Here is a 22,642-nt window from a genome sequence, read left to right on the forward strand (position 1 = left end):
TTGGCCGCCATTAGGGCTCAATGCATTTCAATAGGAATTTGTGCTGTTTTCGTCCTGTTTCCTGTAGTGACCAGCAGGTGGCGTCCGAGAGGGAGAGCGGCGGTTTCCCATTGAAAGTCAATGGGCTCATTGACTTCAATGGAGATGCCTCGAGGTAACCTAGTTGGCTGCCGTCCAGACCGCAAACCGCAAAGCGGATACAATGTCCTTCAAAAGAGCTAAAATCACTGGGTCAAGTTCAACGTCAATTAGCGGGGAAATAAACTGTTTTAGGGCACCTAGGGATAAAATTCTTTTTGCCCCTAGTTCCTAAGCGTCCCCCCACTCGACCACCACCGGGTCCCCGAATCCTGGACCCCCGATAAGGGTCGAACCAGATAGAGCGGGTCGCGCCATAGGCTTTTCCGGCGGTGGCAGAAACGGCTCAGAAAAATGACTAAGTGAGAAATGCTGAATTTTAGGAATCCATATCTCCGGTTCCGGAGGGTTCAGCGGATCAGGGTTTGGGGTATCTGTAGCCACTGCTCCGGCATCGCTGCAGAACCATCCTTGACCCGCTTGGACCAACCCGACGGAGTATGGACCCCCTTGAAGTTCGGGACTTTTCCCATAAACTTCAATGGCAGAAAACCCCCATTGACTTCAATGGCGGCGATTTACCATTGAAAGTCTATGGCGGAGCTGCCCGTTGTTTTCAATGGGGATTTAGTGAAAAGCTGAGATTTCTTTTTCAATGGAGATTTTTGTATTAAAATGATTTAATGTGCATTGGTGTAACTTCGGTTTCTTAGGTCGTAGCAAGTCGCTTTTTGGACCATATGGTGTCCCAGTTCTGGCAATGCGAACTGGGAAGTTTGGACCTGCTAAACCTAACGGAACCGGATATTTTAATACGTTTATGTTTTATGCTTAATAGTGTATCTTAAGGTATGGACAAAGACCCAGAAGAGATTCTTTTGGGCCATAAGGTAGCAGATGGCCCTGGGGACGCCGCTATGTCTAGGATTTAAGTGCTGTTCAAAGAGTTTTATCACCCTCACTGTTTATCCGAAGCCCAAACCAGGGCAGGTCTTAAGTGTTCCAGTTAACACCTTTCAACAAAGGTTTTCCTGCCAGAACTCCAAATGGTAGACTGTCTGGCATTCCTGACGTAAATGTGGGGCTTCAGAAATGAGACCCCCAGAGTTCTACTGCGCATGTGCCAACTAGCAGGGGGGCATGGGTCAGAATGCTTTCCCACGTTAGTGAGTGGCTGGAGGTAATTGTAAACCAATCCCCTGTGCTTAAGGTTAAGAATAGAAGGAGAATGGTTTATAAACTGCTGTCCACCCATATATCCTTTGTCTTCGTTTGCTGATATGGTTACCTGATATCACCTGAATGATTTCCTCACTGCTGAAAGAAATGCTACATCATACTTCTCATTCCCCAACCCTTAAGTAAGTGTACTTCTTGTTCGTTACTGTATTATCTGTTGTGTTCACCTATATTCTAAGGAATAAATACAATTTATTATATCTTAAGCCTCGTTCAGTTCAAATCCAATTATTTTTGTGTAATATTAATAAGCCTGTGGAAGCTATCGTCACAAGGAGGTATTATAGTGTGTATTGTGGGGAGAATTAGTGTGTGTGTTGTTTGGGAGTGATATTCGGGAGGATTGTGTGTGCAGAAGGAAGAATGAGTGAGGGGGGAGTAAGGGAGCAGGATTGAATGAGAGGGGGTCATTGAGTGATAGCGGGGAGGGGAGGGAAGAGTGAGGAGAGTGGGTGTAGGAGGGAGCAGTGCAAGAGACCGTCGGGGGCAGAATACATGGTGAGAAGGGAGGCTGCCTAGAAGCATAAAAATCTACTTCACCACTGTTCTGTACTCTCTTCAATACTCTGTGTTACAGATCTCTCTGGCAAGAAATGGGGTCCAATGGCAAAGACTGCTCTAAATAAGATAGTATAAATGAACACAGAGAGAAATTCCAAAGAGTAACCCAAGAAAATACAAGTGAAATCTAATCGTAAGGTAATTAGTCCCATTAAGTGAAATACATAAAGGAATAGTCCATAAAAAAGCACAAAGGAAAAAAATAGGAGTACTTTATTGTGATGTTACATTTCAGAGAATATAAAATTATAGGAAAACAATTCCACTTTGTTCAGAAAACCAGAAAGTCTTGGTCCCAGGTGGACTGAATTTTTATTGCAAATAAGTTCCTTAATACACAAGTAAAGAATATAGTTACTTATTCTATTCTCTACTGTAAGACGTGCCACATTGCCCAATATTTGGGTACAGTGCCCAGATTGTGACCATGCACTACAGAGGTGAGATTCCCCCAACTCCAATTTGCTACACACTCCAAGAGAGATTATTGTGATCAGAGGTGGAATGAGAGGGGTGAGAAGGGTCGCTGCCCAGAGAGTAGCCTGACAGGGGGTACAGAAATCTCTTTTGGTGCATATATTGCGGAGCTGCATTGATTGACTTGTCAATCAGCTCTGCTGCCTATCCCATTGACATCATGATCCGGCACTGTGATCAGCTGCAGCGCTGACCCAGGTGTGTTAGTGCAGCACTTTACAGGGAGGGAACAGAGGTTGTGGATGACAGATGCTGGGGATAGGCCATGAGTACGGGCCAGAGTAAGGTGGAGACTTTCTGTACTCTGCATACAGGACACTGCATGCATGACAGTGTCTGTGTGTGTGTGTGTGTGTGTGTGTGTATTCCAAGTGTCAGTGTGCATAAGTAAGTGTGCTCTGTAAGTATGCCTGTGTGGCAGGTATAGGGGGGTGGTTCAGCTGGAGGAACTTATCCAGGCACAAAAGCACATAGATGCCCCAGATTATACCACCCCAAATGCTGATAATATCCTGCTGCACTTTACAGAAGATGATGCAGATGTCAGTGGGTGGTGGGTTCATTAAATCCATCCATCATATCATAGCCACACTGTGCATATGATGTACTGAATCAATCACAGGAAGACATCTCCATGGTAGGGGTAGAAGTTAACAGAATATGTCCAGCACTGTGGTGTGTAGCCCATAAATAATAATTGTGCACATTACAGAACATACTTGCAACTGCAAGATCATTTTGCTGCTTGTAGTGTTTGCTCTTGTCCTGTGCAGTGTTATCGTAGATCCGTCTCTTCAGTGTTCACTGCAATAAAAGTAAGACATTGCATTAATATTACAGAAGTTTGGGAGCTGAAATCCCACTATGCTGCAGACATTTTCCCTTTGCATAAGATTCTTGTGATTATATCTCAATGATGATCAATAACAACTACATCATAACACAGCCGCTCAATACAAAATATGTATTTGCTATCAATGGTCATGGAGGCCAAACGTCACACAATGTACAGATATACTGCTGCGGCCGAGTTTATTCGAGCATTTGCCCGTTCTTGGCCGCAGCAGTAACCTGGCACGCGCCGGAGGGTGCCGGGCGCACGCCGAAGCAGCGGAGGAGCGCCCTCCGATCGGGGCTTTCTCCCTTCCGCTGCCGGGTCCGTCGGGTCCCCCGGAACCCCCTGCCGCTGTCCCCCACATCGCGGGACACCAGTGCTCCCTCGGGGAGCCCTGGACGCGCGTGCAGGGGGCGCAGGCACCCGATGACGCGTGACCGTGCATCGGTGATGCGCGGCACGCTGAGGGAGTGCGGCTAGCACGCCGGGGCATCCCCCGGCTTGCGGTGCTAGCCGTGCTTCAATAAAACGTGTCGGTAGTGTAGCAAGGATTATTTCTTCCTCTGGTGCATTATGATGGGATGTGTTGTAAGATTCTGCATTATTAGCATCACTGAATCTTTTGGAAACTGAGTAATATTCTATGTTTTAATGCAATATTATGGATGATCAGCCGGTAAAATAAAGCTTACTGTATCTGTAGCCATGCTCTACCCATGATGTGCTGAATCAATGACTGCAGAGTGATTCAGAGTGGTAAACATGACTGGAACTCATCTCTGAATAGAGGACAGAACAGCAGTGAAGAGTAGGAGGTGAATGTATCTCAAATGGAAGACTTAGTAGCTGTGTGGGGAGTAGACAGTACAGACTGATCAAATAAATAGTTAAAGGAGTATCTTCAACATTACTTGGCTTTGTTATCAACATTGAAGTTTCTCTTGTTTTTTCTGTTCTTTAAATCACTACTACTGATGCCATGTGTAACCTGTACTGAGAGATATACTCTACTGGCCTAGATGAAACCATATGATGCAAACAGGATTCATCCCACTCCAGATTCATATGATTGCACCACTTCAACCTTTAATAAAACACATAGAACTACAGCAGTGCGCTACTGCACATGTTCTTGTTATGAATGGTAGTAGATGTGGTCCTTGGGTCAATACTTCATACAGCAGCCACACTCTACTCATGATGTATTGAATCAACAAAAACCTGCATGGTACAGATCACAGGAAGGGTAGAGTAGAGGGGAATATGTCCAATGCGAAACCCTTAGCAGCTGGATTGTGTGGAGTCAACAAAACGACAAATACTAAATGAGAAATATACACATTGCTTATCTGTCTCTGTGTAGTCATTTTCCTCCTCTTCAACTGTCTTTCAAAATTTCTCTTCTGACAGAAAAGAAACACATGGCTTCAATATTCACTGTTCTTCCCTCCTGAAATAAAAGTTAAGCATTGCATGGTTATGATCATACATACAATGAACCTTGCGCCAAACCATGTGATCCAAAGTAAATCCACCTCCCTCCCATAGCTGTGTTCCTTCTAGAGCTTCTACCACACAAGTCATTAATGTTCGTGACACTGTACTGCAGTCACAGTCTGCACACAAAGTACTGAATCAATTACATCACACTGAAAAGGCAGTCTACATGATGCAATAGTTAACCATAATAACTCTGTCATGCAAATGACAGGAAAACCTATACTGCTGCGGCACAGTTTATTCGAGCATTTGCCCGTTCTGTGCCGCAGCAGTAGCCTGGCGCGCGCCCGAGTGTGACGGGCGCGCGCCGAAGCAGCGGAAGAGCGCCCTCCGATCGGGGCGCTCTCCCTACCGCTGCCGCGTCCGCCGGGTCCCCCGGAACCCCCTGCCGCTGTCCCGCGATCGCGGGACACCAGGGCTCCCTCGGGGAGCCCCTGGACACGCGTGCAGGGGGCGCACGCTCCCGATGACGCGTGACCGCGCGTCTATGACGCGCGGCACGCCGAGGGGCGGCCACTAGCAAGCCGGGAGATTTCCCGGCTTGCGGTACCGACCACACTTCAATAAAGTGTGTCGGTAGTGTATGTATATCATTAGGGGAGAGGGGAAAAATAATTAAAAAATAAGTGCGACAAATAAAAACAGATTATAGGAAAGTAAATCCTTGCCCTGGGAACTTTACAATCTAATAGAAATGTTAGAAGACTTAAAGAGAGGCAGCAGTTGGGGGAAGAAGTGCAGTAGATGACAATGCATGTCCTTAATGGTGGGTACAATTAGTAGAAAGCACATCTTGGGAACAATAGTTGTTAGCAGTGACTGTGGGTGTGGGACAGTAGCCACGAGTCAAAGTTTTTTAAATGCTTGATTTAAGTCGTGAATTTTAAGATTGGTCTTACATGTGGGTGGAAGAGGTTATGTTGGCATATACTGAGTGTGAGGAAGTTTCACATGTACGGTGCAGTGATGGAAAATGGTTTCAGGCAAGTGAGAGAACAGTAGAGGTGAAAGAAGTTTACAGGAGACAGTTATGGTTATAGTGCAAGAGACAAGCAAGGGCATAACGAGAGATCAAAGATGATATGCAAGAAGGAGCAGATTAATGGAGAGCCTTAACAAAAAGGTAAGGAGGAGAACTTTGTAGGTGATACAAAAACTTGATGGGATGCCAGGACAGGGATTTAAGGAGATGAGCAGAGACTGTTGTGGGAGAAAGTGAGATAATTCAAGCAGCAGAGTTTTGCATAGGAGAAAGTTGTGAAGCATGGAGGCCTGTTAGTAGTATGTTAAAATAACCTATAGGATAACAGTATACATTGGAGTTTTAGCAGTAGGTTGAGAGGGGAAAGGGAAGATCTTGGCAATATTACAGAGAAAGAGGCAACACATTTTACCCATAGCCGTGCATGTGAATGGAGATGGAATTGAAGAGCCAAATGTTACTCCTATGCAACATGTTTGATGACAAGATAGATGGTAGTACTGTTTACTGTGATGGAGAAAGGGGATAATATGAGCCCAGTGTTAGACATTAAGTTTAAGGCAGTGGAGTGCCATCCATGAGCATATAGCCAGGAGACAACCCAAGAGTAGGGCCTGGATTGCAGGAGTGAGAACAGGGGTGGATAGATTTGTGTGTGTATCATCCGCATAGAGATTATATCTAAGGCCAAAAGCATTGATGAAGTCACCAAATGATAGTATGTAGAGAGAAAGAGAGATCTCAGAACAGAGCCCTGATGTATACCCACAGACAGATCAATAGAAGACGAAGACATGTTAGCAACAGAGATGGAGAATGTGTGACAGGAAAGTTATGATGAAAACCAGGATAGAACTTTGTTACTGATACCAAGAGAGAGTTTAGAATATGAAGGAGGAGAGTGATTGAGAGCATCAAACGCAGCCGATAGATCAAGTAGGATTAGTAGGGAAAAACCTTGGGAATTAGCTTTAAGCACAGTCTGTAGAACGTGCTGTACGAAAGGCAGGTTGTAAAGGATCCAGGAGGGCATGTGATTTAAGAATGTTGACACTAGCAATTAGAAGGCAAACAGCATGAGGGATACAGAGCGGTAGTTAGTAAGGCACATAGGGTGTAGTTTGTTTCTGACAAAAGGGTGACCGCTACAGGCTTAAAGTAAGAGGGCAAAAATCCAGAGAATAGGGAGAAATTGAAGATGTGGGTGAGAGTGGGGACTAAGAGATGCAGTAAGGTGTGAGGGGATACGATCTAGAGGGCATGTGGTAGAGGGAGAATAGAAGATGATTAGCTTCCAGCTCTGTAAGAGAAGAAAAGGAGTCAAGTGCAGAAGGAGATTTGGGTAGAAGGAGAGAAGGGGGAAGGGACAGAAGGAATCTCCTTTTGGGTGGCATCCACCTTGCCTCTGAAGTAGTCAAATGCTTGAGGAGAAGTGAAGGAAGGATGGCAAGTGGGAGGAGAAGGTCAGTGGAGGGAGTCAAATACAGAGAAAAAAAACAGCGTAAATTAAATTTGAGTGTTGATGAGTGTGGAAAAAAGTAGTGTATTTAGCCCTAGAGAGCAGCTTTATACAGGACAGGAGACATTTTTACTGTAGAAAAATCAAACAAAGTGTGAGATTTCCTCCGTAGGTATTAAGAACAGCGAGTGGAAGTGTGATGAGTGTGTTTGGGAATTTAGCCAAAGGTGTGGGTTAGAGGGATGAGTGTGTCAGAGCCTATAGGGGGCATATAGATAGGAGGATAGCATTGTAAGAGTTAATAAGATTGTTAGTTTAAGCAGAAAGAAAGAGAGAGAAGAGAGAAGAGAGGTTAGAGTAGATGTCAGAGGAGAGTTTAATTAAGCAGAGGCAAATCAGTGGGACAGGTAAGATGCGGTGAGGGGAATGACTGATTGTGACTGATGAGAGCAGAAGAGGTTATGTACAACTAGAGCCTTGTTAGTAAGAGTGGACATTCCAGAGGGCACAGGAGAAGGGAAGAGAAAAGTAAGGAAAGGAATGTGGATTACATTAGATAGGTTAACACTCTTAGTAGGGAGGCCTGATGTGTATATGAGCCGGTCCAAGATTATAAGAGATATCCCCCAACATCAGCGAGCATAGAAGGAGACACAGAGATAGGTGTAGAGAGAGACAGAGATAGGGATATGTAGAGAGAGAAGGGCGTCAAGAGAATGAGACAGATAGGCGTAGAGAGAGGAGACATAGAGAGAGGGGGCTTTGAGAGGGGGGCGTAGAGAATGAGGGAAGGTGGAAGAGAATAGGATGTGCAGGAGTGCATTTCATTGAGCAGTGCAGAAATAGCTGCAATAGAGGTCTGTACAAATGGTGCTTTGTGTAGACACATGCAAAGGTAGGGGAAGGAAAGTGTATAGAACATGTGGATAAAAGCAGGAGTGTGGAAGTTAGAGAAATTAGAAAAGTTTTACAGAGGAGTGAGGAAACAGTAAACAGAAAGAACAAGAGAGAGGTTACATTGGGATGACGTGCTGTGGTAGAGAGAAATGCTAGGAGAGAGCCTCCAGATATTAGAGGACATGAATTGAGAGAGCAAATGTATAAATCAAAACCGGAGGGGGAGGTATAGCACGAAAGCTTGCACAGCAGTTGATGAAGATTATAGTCTTAAAGTTGCGTGTACCTGTCAGGGCACTCAAGAAGGTCAATGCTCACAAGTGCAGAGTTCATGAAGAAATGCTGAATCCAGTTCCCCTCCAATTTAATTTTAATATAACTTTTTCATTCTTCATTACTGCAAAAAGCAAACAAAACAAAACCACATTGCATTACTATTTTCAAAATGGATTGAATGACATATTCAACAGTAACTGTGTGATGCCAATATTGCCTTCTCACTCGTAGGCCAGTACGGTCAGGTACCCAGTACTGATAAAACAATAAGTGCCCGTACTAAGTACCAATATGAATTATAAGGAAATGTAAAATCTCCAGGTCTCTCTCCATCTCTGCAACAGATATATGGATAAGCCCATATTAAGGCATCACGTGACCGGAGCCGTCACTGACTGGGTATACGCAAAGATGCAGGGAGATGCAAAGAAAGGGAGGGAGAGAGACAGGGAGAAGATGGGAAACGGAGGGAGGCACGGATGGCAGGCCTCTCTCTTTCACTGGTGCATGCAAGGAGCTGGTCCCAACATCCACAAAGTGTGTGTGTATTATTGGTTGTGTTTTATGGCGGTAGGAGGATAGTGTGTATATTGTGTGTGTGTGGGAGTATTATATTGTGTGTAGGGTATTATAGTGTGTATATTATGTTGAGGTGCAGAGGAGAGTGTTAGATTGGGTATCTTGTGTTAGGGGGTATTGTGTATATTGTGTTTAAGACTATAATATTATTGGGGAGATTATTATTGAGGAGGTATTAAAGTGTGTATTGTGGGGAGTATTAGTGTATGTATTATTTGTGGGTGACAGATGCTGTGGGTAGGCCAAGAGTACGGGCCAGACTAAGGTGGAGACTTTCTGTACTCTGCATACAGGACTCTACATGTACTGCAGAGGTGAAATTCCCCCAACTCCAATTTGCTACACTCTCCAAGAGAGAATATTGTGATCAGAGGTGGAAGATGAGCAGGGTCACTGCCCAGGGAGTAGCCTGTCAGGGGGCATGGAAATCTCTTTTGGTGCGTATGTTGCCACGTGGCATTGATTGACCGGTCAATTAGCACTGCTTCCTATCACAGTGACATGATCCGGTGCTGTGATCGGTTGCAGCGCTGACCAAGGTGTGTTAGTGCAGCAATTTACAGGGAGGGAACAGAGGTTGTGGGTGACAGATGCTGGGGGTAGGCCAAGAGTACGGGCCAGAGCAAGGTGGAGATATTCTGTACTCTGCATGCCCATCCTGCATGCCCAGGACTCTGCATGCATGCCAGTGGCTGTGGGGTGTGTGTGTGTAGGTATGCCAAGTGTCAGTGTGCATAAGTAAGTGTGCTGTGTGTGTAAGTAAGTTTGCCTGTGTGGCAGGAGGTGTAGGGGGGTGCGGGGCGGGGGGCGGTTCAGCTGGAGGACTTTACCCAGCACAAAAGCACATAGATGCCTCTGATTATATCACCCCAAATGCTGATAATATCCTGCTGTAGATGCACTTTACAGAAGATGATACAGATGTCATCAGTGTTTGGTGGGTTCATTAAATCAATCCATCATATAATAGCCACACTGTGCATATGATGTACTGAATCAGTAACACCAATCACAGGAAGACATCTCCATGGTAGGGGTAGTGTTGAAGTTAACAAAATATGTCCAGCACTGTGGTGTGGAGCCCATACATAATAATTGTGCACATTACCAGAACAACATATTGTCAACTGCATGATCATTTTGCTGCTTGTAGTGTATACTCTTGTCCTGTGCAGTGTTGTAGTAGATCCGTCTCTTCGGTGTTCACTGCAATAAAAGTAAGACATTGCATTAATATTACAGAAGTTTGGGGGCTGAAATCCCACTATGCTAATGACAGTTTCCCTTTGCATAAGATTCTTGTGATTATATCTCAATGATGATCAATAACAACTACATCATAACACAGCTGCTCTATACAGAATATGTATTTGCCATCAATGGTCATGGAGGCAATATGTCACACAATGTACATATATAGCAAGGATTATTTCTTCCTCTGGTGTATTATGATGGGAGGGTGAGATTCTGCATTATCAGCATCAGTAAATCTGTAGGAAACTGAGTGATATTCTATTTTTTAATGCAATATTAGGGTAAAATAAAGCTTGCTGTATCTATAGCCATGCTCTACCCATGATGTGCTGAATCAATGACTGCAGAGCGATTTAGAGTGGTAAACATGACTTGAACTCATCTCTGAATAGAGGGTAGCACAGTAGTGCAGAGTAGAAGGTGAATGTATCTCAAATGGAAACCCTTAGCAGCTGTGTGGGGAGTAGACAGTACAGACTGACCAAGTAAATAGTAAAAAGTAGTAACTTCAACATTACTTGGTTTTGTTCTCCACTCCTGTTTTTCTGTTCTTTAAATCACTAATACTGATGCCATATGTAACCTGTACTGAGAGTTATATACTCTACTGGCCTAGATCAAATTAAATGATGCAAACAGGATCCCTCCCACTCAAGATTCATATGATTGCACCACCTCAACCTTTCATAGCAATAACATAGAACTGCAGCAGTGCGCTACTGCACATGTTCTTGTTATGAATGGTAGTAGATGTGGTCCTTGGGTCAGTACTTCATACTGTAGCCACACTCTATTCATGATGTATTGAATCAACAAAAATCTGCATGGTACAGATCACAGGAAGGGGTGGAGTAGAGGTGAATATGTCCAATGCGAAACCCTTAGCAGCCGGATTTTTTGGAGTCAATAAAACGACAAATACTAAATGAGAAATATACACATTGCTTATCTGTCTCTGTGTAGTCATTTTCCTCCTCTTCAACTGTCCTTCAATTTTCTATTTTGCAAGAAAATGAACACATGGCTTCAATATTCACTTCTGTTCTGCAGTCTTTCCTCTTGAAATAAAAAAGTTAAGCATTGCATTATTATTATTATAATTATTATTGACGATACATACAATGAACCTTGCTCCAAACCATGTGATACAAAGCAAATCCACCTCCCTCCCACAGCTGTGCTCCTTCTAGAGCTTCTACCACACAAGTTATTCATGTCAGTGAAACTGTACTGCAGTCCCGGTCTGCACACAATCTACTGAATCAATGACATCACACTGTGTCACACAATGTCATGCTAACGACAGGAAACAATCTTTGTATATATCTTTGTATATATAATAATAATAATAATAATAAAAAAAATAAGACAGGACAGACACTCCTACATTGCAATCAATAGAAAATAACTGGGACAGGCACTTCAAGGATGCATACGGTCCCGGATAAACTGTAGCTACCTATACACGTGTGCCTTGTCTCTAGACTCTGCATATATCTCTATTTATATACCACCCATTGTGTACTCAGCGCTTTACAAGAGAGACCAAAAAGTACAGGAAATTATTATACAATAAGTTCAACAAACAAAAACAGACAATAGGAAAGTAAATCCCTGTCCTGGGTAGTTTACAATCTAAGAGAAATGTAAGGAGACTTACAGAGAGACAACAGGTGGGGGAACAAGTGCAGTAGATGACAATGCTTGTCCTTAATGGTGGGTACTTGTAGTATAAAGCACTTCTTGGGAACAATAGTTAGTGACTGAATGAGTGACAGTAGCAACGAGTAAAAGCTATTGAAATGCTTCATTTAAGTTGTGAATTTTAAGGTTGATCTTAAATGTGGGTGGAAGAGGGTATGTTGGCATATACTGAGTGTGTGTGAGTTTCACAGGTAAATTGATGGGAAAGGGTTTCAGGCAAGAGAGCGAGTGCGCAGTAGAGGTGTAAGAAGTATAATGGAGACAGTTATTAGTAGAGCTTAGGAGACGAGGAAGGGCATAACGAGACCAAAGATGATATGTAGGAAGGAGCAGATGAATAGAGAATAGTGTTGGACTGGGTCCTCAACTATAAAAAAATGGGTAACGGGTACCCGGCCAAAATGAAAGGTTCTACCCGGTCGGGTACACGGTTTGGCACTTACCTTCCGGGTGGCGGTGACATCTAGGATCAGCAGCAGTCCTGTGACGGTGGCAGCATCTGTGGTGTCTTCAGCCGGCGGGGGAGCTGCAGGCTCACAGACACAGCTTACCTGCTTCGGTGCTGTGGAAGTGATTCCTGCAGCTCCCCCCGCCAGGTGAAGACACCTCTGATGCTGCCAACATCAGAGGACTGCTGCTGCTGATCCTAGATGTCTTAGGAAAGGTAAGTATAAAAGATTATTTCCAGCTGCCCTGACATTACCCGACGCCGGGTATTACCCGGCCAAGTCCACTTCTCAGTGGCCGGTTTCGAGTAATGTCCGGGTAGCTGGAAATGTGTCGGGTAACGCCGGGTACTCGGTACACCATTAATAGAGAACCTTAACAAAAAGGTAAGGAGGAGAACTTTGTAGGTGATCTGAAACTTGATGGGAAGCAAGGAGAGGGATTTAAGGAGGAGGAGGAGATGAGCAGATACTGTTGTGGGAGAAAGGGAAATTATTCAAGCAGCAGAGTTTTGGATAGATTGCAAATGAGAAAGTTGTGAAGCAGGGAGCCCTGTTAGCAGTATGTTAACCCATACGATAAGGGCATGCATTGGCGTTTTAGCAGTAGATTGACAGAGAAAAGGGCAAATCTTGGAAATATTACAGAGAAAGAATCGACAAACTTTAGCCAGTGTCGTGAATGAAGATGGAAAGGGAAGAGTCAAATGTTACTCCTAGGCAATGTGCTTTCATGACAGGATGATGGTAGTACTGTTTACTGCGATGGAGAAAGGTGATATTAGGCCAGATTTAGGGGGAAATATGAGGAGCTCAGTTTTAGACATTAGGTTTAAGGCAGAAGAGTGTCATCCATGGAGGATATAGCCAGGAGGCGACCCGAAACTAGGAACTAAATTGCAGGAGTGACGGTAGGGTGGATAGGTGTGTGTATCATCTGCATAGAGATGATATCAAGGGCCAAAATAGTTGATAAGGTCAACTAGTGATAGTATGTAGTGAGAGAGGTCCCAGAACAGAGTCCTGAGGTATACCAACAGACAAAACAACAGGAGACAAAGACACGTTAGCAACAGAGATGGAGAATGTGTGATGGAGAAGTATGATGAAAACCAGGATATAAGTTTGCTGCGGATACGAAGAAAGAGTTTAGAATATGAATGAGAAGAGTGATTGACAGTATCAAAAGCAGAAGAGAGATCAAGCAGGATTAGTAAGTAAAATGGACCTTGGGAATTTTCTTTATGTACATAATTGGTTACATTGGGAAAGGCAGATTGTGAAGGGCCCAGAGGAGCATGTGATTTAAGAATGTTGATCAAACGGGAGATCACAAGACGTTCTAGCAATTAGGAGGCAAATGGTAGGACGGATACAGGGCGATAGTTAGAAATTCACACAAGGTCAAGGTTATTTTTGAGAATAGGGGTGACCACTGCATGCTTAAAAGGAAGAGTTGAAAGAGCCAAAGGATATGGAGGAATTGAAGATGTGGGTGAGAGTGAGAATATAGGATTGAGAGGGCATGTGGTAGAGGGAGAAGAGAAGATCAGGTTCCAGCTTTGTGACAGGAAAAAAGGAGTCAAGAGTGCAATGAGATCTAGATAGAAAAAGAGAGAGGGGGAAGGGAGAGAACGAATCTACTTGTGGATGGCATCCACCTTGCCTCAAGTGAGCAAAGGCTTGAGGAGAAATAAAGGATGGATGTTAAGTGGGAGGAGAAAGTCAGTGGTGGGACTCAAATACATAGAAGACAGTGTGAATGAAATTGGAGTGTTGATGAGTGAGGAAAAAGTAGTGTTTGACCTTAAAAAAAGGAGCAGAGTTTTACAGAACAGGACAAAGGTTTAGTGTAGAAAATCAGACTGTGAGATTTCCTCCATAGGTGTTAAGAGCAGCAGTGTGATGTGATGAAGTGTGATGAGAGCGTGCTTGTGAATTAAACCAATGCATGGGTTAGGCTGCGTCTATAGTAAGCACGCAACAGAAGGCAAAGTTAGCGCATGCCTGTCGCTCCAGCAATCCCTGCACTGAGGTCCGAGGCGACGGGGAGGCCCTGCATCGCTCGCACGCACTGTGGACGACCAAGCGTGTGCCCATGATAATCACGGCCTTAGAGGGATGAGTGTGTCAGAGCCTAGAAGGGGCATATAGATGATGGAGGAGGAGGGAGGAGGAGATGATAGCATTGTAAGAGTTAACAAGATAGCTAGTTTAAGCAGAAAGTGAGGAGAGGTTAGAGATAAGGGTAGATGTCAGAGGAGAGAGTTCAATTAAGCTGAGGTATCGAGTAGGACAGGGGTGAGGGGAATGAGAAGTGGTGGATGATGAGAGCAGAAGAGGTCATGTACAAATAGACCATGTTAGTCGTAGAGCAGACATTCCAGAGGGCACGTGAGAAGGGAAGAGTAAAGTGAGACAAGGAATGTGGATTACATTAGATGGGTTAATACGCTTAGCAGGGAGGTGGAGAGAGAGGCAAGAGGCAGAGGGTGGTGTAGGGGTAGAGGAAGAGATGTTGCATGTACCTTGTCAGAACATTAAAGAACGTCAATTCACACTGGTGCAGAGTTGATGATGAAATGCTGAATCCAGTTCACGTCCAATTCAATTTTAACAGAACTTTTTCATTCTTCATTACTGCAAAAAAAAAAGTAAAAAACAATGCATTACTATTTTCAAAATGGATTGAATTCCCCCACCAATGACTATGTGTTACCAATATATCCCTCTCAGTCCCACTGCAGCACATACTGTACCAGTGTGAAAGTAAGAAGGTACACAGTACCGGTAAAACAATACGTGCCGGTACTATGCACCATATGAATTATAAGGGGATGTAAATCTCCCAGTCTCTCTCCATATCCGCAACAGAGCGGGCTCCGGTCAGTGGCATGGATGCCCATATATGGGTATGCTCATATTTGGGCATCCCATGTCACTGACCGGAGCCGGCTCTGAGTATAGGGATATATGCGGAGACGCACAGGTGCAAGGAAATGGGAGGAGGCACGGTGAGAAACAGGGAGAGACCACAGGAAGATAGAGGGCAACAACTTCCACAAGGTACTTGTATGGGTATAATTGTTTGTATTTTGTGCAGAGGGGGTAATTTCAGATAAAATACAATTCTCCACCCTCTACGAAACAATTCCACTTTGTTCAGTAAGCCAGAAAGTCTTGGTCCCATGTGGACTGAATTTAATGCAAATAAGGTCCTTAATACACAAGTAAAGAATAAAGTTACTTATTCTCTACTGTAAGAAGTGCCACATTGCCCACTATTTGGGTCCTGTGCCCAGATTGTGACCATGCATGGCAGAGGTGAGATTCCCCCAACTCCAATTTGCTACACTCTCCAAGAGAGATAATTGTGATCAGAGGTGGAACTAGGGGAGGGTGTGAGCAGGGTCACTGCCCAGGGAGTAACCTGACTGGGGGCACGGAAATCTCATTTAGTGCATATGTTGCGGCACTGCATTGATTGACCGGTCAATCTGCACTGCTGCCTGTCACAGTGACATCCTGATCGGGCACTGTGATCAGCTATAGCACTGACCCAGGTGAGATAGTTCAGCACTTTACAAGGAGGGAACAGATGTTGTGGGTGACAGATGCTGGAGGTAGGCCAAGACTGTTGGCCAGAGTAACGTGGAGACTTACTGCACTCTGCATGCCCATCCTCTCCCTGACATCAGGGGAAGGAAGTGGCCCTGGGGTGTGTGTAGGTATGCCAGATGTCAGTATATGCATAAGTAAGTATGCCTGTGTAGTGGGAGGTGTAGGGGCGTTAAGCTGGAGGACTTAAAACAGGCACAAAAGCACATAGATACCTCTGATTATACCGCACCAAATGCTGATAATATCATGCTGTAGCTGCACTTTACAGAAGATGATGCAGATGTCATCATTGGTTGGTGGGTTCATTAAATCAATCCATCATATCATAACCACACTGTGCATATGATGTACTGAATCAGTAACACCAGGAAGACATCTCCATGTTAGGAGTAGAGTTGAAGTTAACAGAATATGTCCAGCACTGTGGTGTGTAGCCCATAAATAATAATTGTGCACATTACCAGAACAACATACTGTCAACTGCAAGATCATTTTGCTGCTTGTAGCGTATGCTCATCCTGTACAGTGTTGTAGTAGATCCGTCTCTTCAGTGTTCACTGCAACAAAAGTAAGACATTGCATTAATATTACAGACGTTTGGGGGCTGAAATCTCACTTCGCTGCGGACAATTTCCCTTTGCATAAGATTCTTGTGATTATGTCAATGATGATCAATAACTGCATCATAACACAGCCGCTCTATACAGAAGATGTACTTGCTCTCATTGGTCATTGAGGTAATACGTCACACAATGTACAGATATAGCAAGGATTATTTCTCCCACTTGTGCATTATGGCATTATGATGGGAAATGTTGTGAGATTCTGCATTATCAGCATCACTGAATCTTTTGGAAATTAAGTGATATTCTATGTTTTAATGCAATATTATGGGTGATCAGCCGGTAAAATAATAATAGCTTGCTGTATCTGTAGCCATGCTCCTACCCATGATGTGCTGAACCAATGACTGCAGAGAGATTCAGAGTGCTAAACATGACTGGAACGCATCTCTGAATAATGGGCAGCAAAGCAGTGCAGAATAGGAGGTGAAAGTATTTAAAATGGAAGATCCTTAGCAGCTGTGTGGAGAGTAGACAGTACAGACTGACCAAGTAAATGGTAAAAGGAGTAACTTCAACATTACTTGGCTTTGTTCTCCACATTGAAGCTTTCCTCCTCTTTAAATCACTAATACTGATGCCATGTGTAACCTGTACTGAGAGTTATATAATCTACTGGCCTAGATGAAACCATATGATGCAAACAGGATCCATCCCACTCCAGATTCATAGAATTGAACCACCTCAACCTTTCATAACAATCACATAGAACTGCAGCTGTGCGCTACTGCACATGTTCTTGTTATGAATGGTAGTAGATGTGGTCCTTGGGTCTTTACTTCATACTGTAGCCACACTCTACTCATGATGTATTGAATCAACGAAAACTTGCATGGTTCAGATCACAGGAAGGGGTAGAGTAGAGATGAAAATATTCAATGTGAAACCCGTAGCAGCCGGATTGTGTGGAGTCAATAAAACGACAAATACTAAATGGTAAATGAGAAATATACACATTGCTTATCTGTCTCTGTGTAGTAATTTTCCTTCTCTTCAACTGTCCTTCAAATTTTCTCTTTTGCAAGAAAAGGAACACATGGCTTCAATATTCACTTCTGTTCTGCAGTCATCCCTCCTGAAATAAAAGTTAAGCATTGCATTGTTATTATGATAATACATACAATAAACCTTGCTCCAAACCATTTGATGCAAAGCAAATCCACCTCCCACCCACAGCTGTGCTCCTTCTAGAGCATGCATGTCAAACTCCAGTCCTCGAGGGTCCCAAACAGGCCAGGTTTTCAGTAGGGATATCCTGAAAACCTGGCCTGTTTGCGGCCCTCGAGGACTGGAGTTTGACATCCTTGTTCTTGAGCTTCTACCACGCAAGTCATCCATGTGAGTGACACTGTACTGCAGTCCTGGTCTGCACACAATCTACTGAATCAATGACATCACACTGTAAAGGCAATCTACAAGATGTATTAGTTGTCCACACTTCCGAAATGTTACTTTTATGTCCAAATCACTTATTCCCATGACCTGATATTTGTATTTGTTATTTATAGGATTGTCACAAAGAGTTGATGAGGTCACCAAATGATAGTATGTAGAGAGAAAGAGAGATCTCAGAACAGAGCCCTGATGTATACCCACAGACAGATCAATAGAAGACGAAGACATGTTAGCAACAGAGATGGAGAATGTGTGACAGGAAAGTTATGATGAAAACCAGGATAGAACTGTGTTACGGATACCAAGAGAGAGTTTAGAATATGAAGGAGGAGAGTGATTGAGAGCATCAAACGCAGCAGATAGATCAAGTAGGATTAGTAGGGAAAAGTGACCTTGGGAATTTGCTTTAAGCACAGTCTGTAGAACGAGCTGTACGAAAGGCAGGTTGTAAAGGATCCAGGAGGGAATGTGATTTAAGAATGTTGACATTCTAGCAATTAGGAGACAAACAGCAGGAGGGATACAGGGCGGTAGTTAGTAAGGCACATAGGGTGTAGGTTGTTTCTGAGAAAAGGGTGACCACTACAGGCTTAAAGTAAGAGGGTAAAGAGCCAGAGAATAGGGAGGAATTGAAGATGTGGGTGAGAGTGGGGACTAAGAGATGCAGTAAGGTGTGAGGGGATACGATCTAGAGGGCATGTGGTAGAGGGAGAAGAGAAGATGATTAGCTTCCAGCTCTGTAAGAGAAGAAAAGGAGTCAAATGCAGAAGGAGAATTAGGTAGAAGGAGAGAAGGGGGAAGGGACAGAAGGAATCTCCTTGTGGGTGGCATCCACCTTGCCTCTGAAGTAGTCAAATGCTTGAGGAGAAGTGAAGGAAGGATGGCAAGTGTGAGGAGAAGGTTAGTGGAGGGAGTCAAATACAGGGAAAAAAAGACAGCGTAAATTAAATTTGAGTGTTGATGAATGTGAAAAAAAAGTAGTGTGGTTTGGCCCCAGAGAGCAGCTTTATACAGGACTGGAGACATTTTTACTGTAGAAAAATCAAATATCAATTGTGTGATTTCCTTCATAGGCATTAAGAACAGCGAGTGGAAGTGTGATGAACATGTTTGGGAATTTAGCCAAGGGTGTGGGCTAGAGGGACAAGTGTGTCAGAGCCTAGAGGGGGCATATAGATAGGAGGATAGCATTGTAAGAGTTAATAAGATTGTTAGTTTAAGCGGAAAGAGAGAGAGAGCAGAGAGGTTAGAGTAGATGTCAGAGGAGAGTTTAATTAAGCAGAGGCAAATCAGTGGGACAGGTAAGATGGGGTGAGGGGAATGACTGATTGTGAATGATGAGAGCAGAAGAGGTCATGTACAACTAGAGCCTTGTTAGTCAGAGAACGGACATTCCAGATGGCATAGGAGAAGGGAAGAGAAAAGTAAGGAAAGGAATGTGGATTACATTAGATAGGTTAACACTCTTAGCAGGGAGGCAGAGGCAGGGAGGCCCGATGTGTATATGAGCAGGTTCAAGATTATAAGAGATATCCCACACATCAGCAAACATAGAAGGAGACACAGAGATAGGTGTAGAGAGAGACAGAGATTGCTCTATGTAGAGAGAGAGGGACGTAGAGAGAATGAGACAGATAGGCGCAGAGAGAGGGGGCGCAGAGAGAGGAGGCGCCAAAAGAGGGGGCGCAGAGAGAGGGGGCACAGAGAATAGGATATTAAAGAGTGCTTTTCATTGAGCAGTGCAGAAATAGCTGCAATAGAGGTCTGTACAAATGGTGCAGTGTGTAGACACATGCAAAGGTAGGGGAAGGAAAGAGGAGAACATGTGGATAAAAGCAGGAGTGTGGAAGTTAGAGAAATTAGAAAAGTTTAACAGAGGAGTGAGGAAACAGCCAGCAGAAAGAACAAGAGAGAGGTTACATTGGGATGACGTTCTGTGGTAAAGAGAAAATGCTAGGAGAGAGCTTTCAAATATTAGAGGACATGAATTGAGGGAGCAAATGTATAAATCAAAACCTGAGGGGGAGGTATAGCACGAAAGCTTGCACAGCAGATTATAGTCTTAATGTTGCGTGTACCTGTCAGGGTATTCAAGAAGTTAAATTCTCACAAGTGCAGAGTTCATGATGAAATGCTGAATCTAGTCCCCTTCCAATTTAATTTTAATATAACTTTTCCATTCTTCATTACTGCAAAAAGCAAACAAAACAAAACCACATTGCATTACTATTTTCAAAATGGATTGAATGGCATATTCAACAGTGACTGTGTGATGCCAATATTCCCCACTCACTCGTAGTGAAGCACATATTGTACTAGTGTTGAAAGTAGGCCGGTAGAGTCAGGTACGCAGTACTGATAAAACAATAAGTGCCCGTCGTAAGTACCAGCTCCGCAACAGTGCGGGCATCACATTAGTGACGTGGATGAACATATATGGATAAGCCCATATTAAGGCATCACGTGACCAGAGCCGTCACTGACTGGGTATACGTAAAGACGCAGGGAGATGCAAGGAAAGGGAGGGAGAGAGACAGGGAGAAGATGTGAAACGGAGGAAGGCACGGATGGAGGGAGTTCTTCCGAGCTTCTGCGGGCCTCTCTCTTTCACTGGTGCATGCCGGGAGCTGGTCCCAACATCCACAAAGTGTGTGTGTATTATTGGTTGTATTTTATGGGGGTAGGAGGGTAGTGTGTATATTGTGTGTGTGGGAGTATTATATTGTGTGTAGAGGTGCAGAGGAGAGTACTAGATTGTGTATCTTGTGTAAGGGTGTTGTGTATATTGTGTTTGGAGCTATAATATTATTGGGGAGATTAGTATTGAGGAGGTATTATAGTGTGTATTGTGGGGAGTATTAGTGTGTGTATTGTTTGTGGGTGACAGATGCTGGGGGTATGCAGCAATCCCTGCACTGAGGTCCGAGGCGGCTCTGCATCGCTCGCACGCACTGTGGATGACCAAGCATGTGCCCATGATAATCATGGCCTTACAGGGATGAGTGTGTCAGAGCCTAGAAGGGGCATATATATGATGGAGGAGGGAGGAGGAGGAGGGAGGAGGAGGAGATGATAGCATTGTAAAAGTTAACAAGATAGTTAGTTTAAGCAGAAAGTGAGGAGAGGTTAGAGATAAGGGTAGATGTCAGAGGAGAGAGTTCAATTAAGCTGAGGTATCGAGTAGGACAGGGGTGAGGGGAATGAGAGGTGGTGGATGATGAGAGCAGAAGAGGTCATGTACAAATAGACCTTGTTAGTCAGAGAGCAGTCATTCCAGAGGGCACGTGAGAAGTGAAGAGTAAAGTGAGACATGGAATGTGGATTACATTAGATGGGTTAATACGCTTAGCAGGGAGGTGGAGAGAGAGAGGCAAGAGGCAGAGAGTGGTGCAGGGGTTGAGGAAGAGATGTTGCATGTACCTTATCAGAACATTAAAGAACATCAATTCACACTGGTGCAGAGTTGATGATGAATCCAGTTCACCTCCAATTCAATTTTAACAGAAATGTTTCATTCTTCATTACTGAAAAAAAAGAAAAGTAAAAAACATTTCATTACTATTTTCAAAATGGATTGAATTCCCCCAACAATGACTATGTGTTACCAATATATCCCTCTCAGTCCCACTGCAGCATATACTGTACCAGTGTGAAAGTAGGAAGGTACACAGTACCGGTAAAACAATACGTGCCGGTACTATGCACCATATGAATTATAAGGGGATGTAAATCTCCCAGTCTCTCTCCATATCCGCAACAGAGCGGGCTCCGGTCAGTGGCATGGATGCCCATATATGGGTATGCTCATATTTGGGCATCCCATGTCACTGACCGGAGCCGGCTCTGAGTATAGGGATATATGCGGAGACGCACAGGTGCAAGGAAATGGGAGGAGGCACGGTGAGAAACAGGGAGAGACCACAGGAAGATAGAGGGCAACAACTTCCACAAGGTACTTGTATGGGTATAATTGTTTGTATTTTGTGCAGAGGGGGTAATTTCAGATAAAATACAATTCTCCACCCTCTACGAAACAATTCCACTTTGTTCAGTAAGCCAGAAAGTCTTGGTCCCATGTGGACTGAATTTAATGCAAATAAGGTCCTTAATACACAAGTAAAGAATAAAGTTACTTATTCTCTACTGTAAGAAGTGCCACATTGCCCACTATTTGGGTCCTGTGCCCAGATTGTGACCATGCATGGCAGAGGTGAGATTCCCCCAACTCCAATTTGCTACACTCTCCAAGAGAGATAATTGTGATCAGAGGTGGAACTAGGGGAGGGTGTGAGCAGGGTCACTGCCCAGGGAGTAACCTGACTGGGGGCACGGAAATCTCATTTAGTGCATATGTTGCGGCACTGCATTGATTGACCGGTCAATCTGCACTGCTGCCTGTCACAGTGACATCCTGATCGGGCACTGTGATCAGCTATAGCACTGACCCAGGTGAGATAGTTCAGCACTTTACAAGGAGGGAACAGATGTTGTGGGTGACAGATGCTGGAGGTAGGCCAAGACTGTTGGCCAGAGTAACGTGGAGACTTACTGCACTCTGCATGCCCATCCTCTCCCTGACATCAGGGGAAGGAAGTGGCCCTGGGGTGTGTGTAGGTATGCCAGATGTCAGTATATGCATAAGTAAGTATGCCTGTGTAGTGGGAGGTGTAGGGGCGTTAAGCTGGAGGACTTAAAACAGGCACAAAAGCACATAGA

At 44.1% G+C, this 22,642-nt stretch overlaps 2 long non-coding RNA genes across 2 annotated transcripts in view; both read right to left on the minus strand.

Moving 5' to 3' along the window:
* Positions 1–2,146: 2,146 nt before the first annotated feature.
* Positions 2,147–14,918, minus strand: LOC142476969 (uncharacterized). The gene is made up of 6 exons (XR_012792093.1): positions 14,816–14,918; positions 11,076–11,195; positions 9,992–10,089; positions 8,315–8,425; positions 4,531–4,640; positions 2,147–3,159 (listed from the first exon to the last, which is right to left on the minus strand). It is a non-coding gene; the product is annotated as an uncharacterized LOC142476969 (long non-coding RNA).
* Positions 14,919–16,375: 1,457 nt separating this feature from the next.
* Positions 16,376–22,642, minus strand: part of LOC142476970 (uncharacterized) — a 31,136-nt gene continuing 24,869 nt past the window's right edge. The window contains exons 17-20 of the long non-coding RNA XR_012792094.1: positions 21,347–21,450; positions 20,005–20,115; positions 17,487–17,606; positions 16,376–16,465 (exon numbers count right to left, since the gene is read on the minus strand). This is a non-coding gene — a long non-coding RNA (uncharacterized LOC142476970). The remainder of the gene's footprint in view (positions 16,466–17,486; positions 17,607–20,004; positions 20,116–21,346; positions 21,451–22,642) is intronic.

The sequence above is a fragment of the Ascaphus truei genome, unplaced genomic scaffold (assembly GCF_040206685.1).
Source record: "Ascaphus truei isolate aAscTru1 unplaced genomic scaffold, aAscTru1.hap1 HAP1_SCAFFOLD_1822, whole genome shotgun sequence".
Lineage (NCBI taxonomy): Eukaryota > Metazoa > Chordata > Amphibia > Anura > Ascaphidae > Ascaphus > Ascaphus truei.